This window comes from Myxocyprinus asiaticus, chromosome 5 (genome assembly GCF_019703515.2).
Source record: "Myxocyprinus asiaticus isolate MX2 ecotype Aquarium Trade chromosome 5, UBuf_Myxa_2, whole genome shotgun sequence".
Classification (NCBI taxonomy): Eukaryota; Metazoa; Chordata; class Actinopteri; order Cypriniformes; family Catostomidae; genus Myxocyprinus; species Myxocyprinus asiaticus.
The window spans coordinates 47481002-47487019 of NC_059348.1; positions in this window are offsets into that span (position 1 = coordinate 47481002).

Consider the following 6018-nt stretch of genomic DNA (forward strand, 5'->3'; position numbering starts at 1 on the left):
CCTTTGTATATAATTATTGTTTCACTTATGTTTTATTAGCACATAAATAAGAACTCTATATACAATATTTCAAGGTAGTGTGATGCAACTATAATTGACCCTTCGCTAAGCCCTGCCTTAAAAGTGCTTCTGATCAATCGTGTCTTAGCAATTGTTGACCTGCCACCATTACTCTGACAAGCTATTTTCCAATGACAGCATATGGAAGTAATGTGTGTTTGAGTACTTTTAAGTGGGATTTTATCAAAATAATCAAAACAGTTTAACTGTGTATTTTTATTGTAAACAGTGTATCTTATTTTGTGTATATTGGATACTGTATAATGTATATTATTAGGTGTATATTGTGTTGTGTAAACAAGATGTGTAAATTGTGTTATGTGTAAATTAGATGTTTATTGTAGTTTATCATGACTGCTATGTTGCTTGGAACTGCACCCAAGACTTTCACCCACTGTTGCACTTGTGTATATGGTTGAGTGACAATAAAGGGATTTGATTTGCTCCAAGGCCAATTAAAGCTAATAACTGAACATTAAAGTGATAGTTCCCCCAAACAATTCTCATTATTTACTCACCCTCATGATATCCCAGGTGTGTATGACTTTCTTTCTTAACCAGAGCACATTTGAAGAAAAATTGAAAAATATCTTAGCTCAGTAGGTCCTTAAAATGCAAGTGAATGGAGATGTCTCATTTAAAGCTCCAAAAATCACAGACAGTCAGCATAAACTTCATCCAGTTATACCAGCTGTTAAATTAATGTCTTCTAAAGCATCACAATCACTTTAGGTGCAAAAAAAGATCAATATTTAAGTACTTTTGAACTATAATCCAATTATAATCCAAAGCTTCATGAGAGTGTGGAGTCCAAGCGATCTCTCGTGTGACATATTTGCGTTGCCATGATACTGACATGATCTCATGTTTTCCACTCGGTTGAGACATCCAGGATGAGCACACAAATGCATCATTGTGAGTAAAGAAACAGATAAATACAGATCTAAACCAAAACCAACAAAGCTTCAGTACAGTGTTCCTCCTTCTCACTTGTAAACAGTGCCGCTCTTTCGGCTGTGACGCACTTGCGTCAGTTCTCGCATGTTTAAAATGCCATTGCGATTATGTCACATGCACATACTGCTGCAGTAAGGAAACATAATTAAGAGCAGGGGTGCTCAACGGGGGTGGTACCGCCCCCCCCCAGGGGGTGTTCAAAGGATGCCAGAGGGCGCTGAGAGCAAATTATTAGAAAGGGGGGCATTAGGTTACAAATGGGGGCATGTATCAGTCATAATAATCAAATCTATTGTCAGGTTCCGCTTTGCATTAAAATGTTTATCTAGACTTGGAGTATATCAGTTGGTTCTCAGTTATATGGGTTGGTATGCATTTGTACCACGGTTCATCCGATTTTTAAGTCTAGCGACACATCTGATGTATCTGGTTTAGCAGTGTCAAATACACAGGCGGAGGCACAACCTTGGCTAATGCATCTGTATGGATCTGTAGATGGATACGGCTCAATGGACAGAGCAGCGCCAGCGCAAAGCTCTTAAAGCTCTAGCACTTAAACTCACAGCTTTGTGAGAATCAGTGAGAAGTGGAAACCATTTGAAGTCGGCACAGAATTCTACATCACCACCCTTGAATTTACTATAGTAACACTAACTGTACATTAGGCAGAAATAGACTGATAATAAATATTATCATATCACTACTTCAGCGGCTTGGGTAAGGGAATGAAGTAGAGGGCCGTTCATCAAAAAAAGGTTGAGTGCCACTGATTTAGAGTTAAAAAAAAGTACTTTTATTTATCTTTTTCACACCAAAACAATCGTGTTGCTTTAGAGGACATTCATTTAACAGCTGGTGTTGTATGGATGAATTTTATACTGACTGACAGTGATTTGTGGAGCTTCAAAAGAGAAATCGCCATTCACTTGCATTTTAAGGACCTACTGAGCTAAGATATTTTTCTTCAGATGTGTTCTGGTGAAGAAAGAAAGACGTACACATCTGGGATATCAGGAGGGTGACTAAATAATGAGAGAATTTTCATTTTTGGGTGAACTACCCCTTTAATTCATTTATGTATTGATTCAAGTCATAGTAAAAGCGATTGTAAATAAAGTTTACAGCATCAAACTGAGTGTTATGAGACGTTATAAACAGCTCTGTTCACTTATGCTAATGTTATTAAAAGTGTAATCGCTATTAAGTGAAGTTTTTCTCTTTTCAAGTGACTGTAATAATCGTTTGCCTGGACTGTGATTCATAGTCTCCACAGTTTTAAATCAAAATCACAGAGTAATTACTGTGTAATTTAACCATTTATTTCACAAAACACTTCAGATAAATATGCATTACAATGTCTCTCTTCATACCAGCCCACGTAAAAAAAAAAAAAGTTATACATTCCGTTTATGAGAATATTTTACCAAAAACCGCGTCGTTCACGACAATCTCCCATTCATTCAAATGGGGAGTTCTGCAGAGCTTGTCAGAGCAGAGCGAGCAACCATAACCAAGGGGGTGGAGCTTACAAGGAAGGGAAGAATTGCTTTATTATCTGAATTATCTGCAGTGTAGCATTTTGTAAAATATATTTTTCCTTCCTGGATTTGGCTACTGTGGTCAATTTTGCATATAACGTCATGCTATATTTAAGGAGAAGGTGGCTTTTTTTTAATTAAAAGTTAATAACATATTTTTAGTGTTAAGTTCCCAGAAACCCCCTCAGTTTCTTTCACTCTTTTTTGCTTTCAGTGGAATGTATCATTTGAAACTTTAACAGCATCATTCACTGGCAATCCCAGACAAAACCACTACCGATCAGGTTTCTGTCAATATTTCTTGTGCAAGTATGTGTGTGTGTCTGTCAAGCTTCTGGTCATTGCTGTATTTTGATAGTGTTTTTTGATAGCTTGTGTTCTCTTAGTGTAGAATATTATATTTCGTTATTTCCTCCTCAAGCACAACCTAAACTGTAAGCAGCATTGTGGGGCTGGCACAAAAAAAAGAAAATTACACACTATGTTTCCTAAACAAACACAAGCACACATTTGTTACTTAATATAAATTATAACTCTCTGAATGCATTGAAATGATGAAGTTTCGAATCACTGAATGTATAGGGCAGAGATGCCCAAACCAGGGCCCATGATGACCTTTGATTTGGCCAAGAGGAAAAACAATAAAAAAAATTAAGTAAATTATGTGACACTTAAATAGGACGGTCTAGCAAAGTCATTGACCAAGGTCTCAACTTGCAATGTGCACCTGGCTTTTTACTGCTTTCATGAACCTCAACAAACCTGATATTTGGAGGCTTAGAGATCTTTGGAAGAAAGAGTCAAATAAACATTTAACACTCCAATGCATGACATCTATAGAATGGAGACAACAGCACAGGTGAATTGTGTCTTGTATAATGTGTAACCTGTTTCAACGTCTCACTGGGGGAGTTACTGCAAGCCATCTCCTTTAGCAGTCTCAGTGTAAAATACAGTAACTTTAGAGACACTTAAAATGAAAGGGCCATATGAACATATCAGGTGTCCTTCTCTCATGACTTTCATGAATATGCTCCCTCTCTGATGCTCGGTACTCTTTTCAAAATCAGACAAAGCTTAGACAAATGGCAACTATCAATGACCCAGATGCATGTGATTTATTATGTGGGATTGTGAGTAAACTGCTCCCAGTCCCTGTCCACAAACATGAAATAGATACACTAAATCCTTTCTTTTCTTGTTTCTTGTCCTTTTGGACACTTTTGATGCAATGCATTTGTTTTTAAAACGTATGTTTTGCCATCCTTTTTCATTGTGATGAGTTTAGGAGAAAATGCAGGTATTAAAAACTATTTTATTATTATTATTATTATTATTATTATTATATCCAGAATTAATTATTATTATTATTTAATGTAATACAGTCTGCACCACGTTTGTTTCCTGATCACCCTGTCTGGATTTATTTTGTAATAATGACCTTCTAACCCTACACTATCCCTTATTTATTTAACCGTTGACCTAAAACACATTATGACACACTTTCATCTATTTGCTCTGAACAGTTTAATTTGGTTCTCCTTCTGTATTCTGGGTACCCAGTCTGGGCACACAATGTTCACAGCATCTTGATACTGTGGCTGCCCTGCCTAAATCTCATAATCAGATCTGACATATGAGTACTAACCTGCGCCAACCCAGCTAGTGTGTCTTTTCTCTAGCTTCTGACCTTTTCCAAAGTGGTCACAAGGTCTACATATATCTCAGCAACTAGGCCTTTAAGGTTTTAAATCAAAAGTCTAATATCAGAAATACTTGGTTTCTCTATGGTTTTGACTGTTGGTTTTTAGGGGCGCCTAAAATGTTTCTCATAGTTACCTCTCAAAAAGTTGCCTTTTGTTTCAATTGATTGATTGTTCGTTCTCTGTGTTCTAATGTATCCCGGTACTGTTTTACTGAGTGAGAAACCACTCCAAATGAATTAGCAAATCGATTCTGACCATTTTACTTTCCCGTTTGGCCAATTCACTAAAAAGAAGAATCAGGCATCGCTAGTTCTGATTCTAAGCAGCCTACAAAAGTAGGTGACACACATCATGATTGCGGAAATATAGATCTTAGGCATCCAGCTGTCCCATATTTTGGTCAAAATTAAGACGTCCCGTACAGGACACCAATTGTCCTGTATGTAGGCATACCTAAAGAAGATGTAAGCTGTCAAAACATGTGAATTTGTGTTGTTATATTAATGGCCTAAGGGATTTTCGGCTGTTCATCATTTAAATGAAATTTCCCAAGCACTGGCCATAGTAAAACTGCCAAGACTGTTTTGGCATTATTTATGACAAATAAGGTGTGTTGATGGCTGTATAGCATAACACCCGTGAGCTGGAGCAACCTAATCCAACACTTATTTGTTGTGCTATACAACTTGAATTGATGCTTTGGTCAAACTGCTGTGATCAAATGGTATCGTAAGAGCACCAAAATTCCTGCATGCCCCCCAGCGGAGAAATTAAGCCCTGTAAGATATACAGTTGTTTAATTTACACTGAAACTTCTGGGTTCTGTATTTCCATGGGTCATTTGGCTAGATGGAATTTATGACACTGATATTACACAGCGTTTTTTTGAAAATGCTGCAATACTTGTTCCCATAGGAACAAAAAAATCAAAAATTCAATCTCTTTAATATCTAAACTGTTTCTCATAGACAGCAATAAGCCTAAAGGAGAGTAAATGGAGGCTGATGTGTTTTTTCTTTGTTTAAATATCTTTCTCGTATCCCAGCTTAATATGCAAAGTTAACCAGAAGTGGAATTTAAAAAGTGCAGGTACTCACCTTGTTAGTATTAAACTCAATATTTTGGTGAATAAATGATTCTCTGAGACTATGCTTTTGTTCACAACATATGTTTATTAAAAGTGATTGGTGGGCTGCATCAAATCACCCACTGACTTACATTAAAGAAATTACATCATGTCAGGAGACTCTGAGAAGTGGTGGTATACGCACGAAAATCTGCCATTACTCTGTAGACTAAATTATAGATGTGCAGGTACGGCGTACTCGTGAGTACCTGCTCACTTCAAGCACTGACCATGAGACACATACAGGTTAACTCAAAAAATTCTTATGAAATTCTTCCAATGCCAAATTATCCAGACTATGCAATGTTCAATAATTTTACAGCTCTATAGGCTTACTTTATGTCAACAATTGTCTCATTTGCGAGTCGACTGTTTTTATTTATCCTAACAAACATTTTAGGAGGAACATCTATCTAAACCAGGGGTTTTTAAACTTTTTAATGGAAAGGACCCTCAATTATGATGTTTCCCATGCGAGAGACCCCCTCCCTAAAATGTACAGGCAGCTACAGTATACATTTTTATGTAAACCGACCCACTTTTACTTTGAGGAAAAATAGTGATTTTAAGACCATGTTGTTTCCGATATTAAATAATTAACCACCCTTTTGGGTTGTCAAACAAGTGTGTA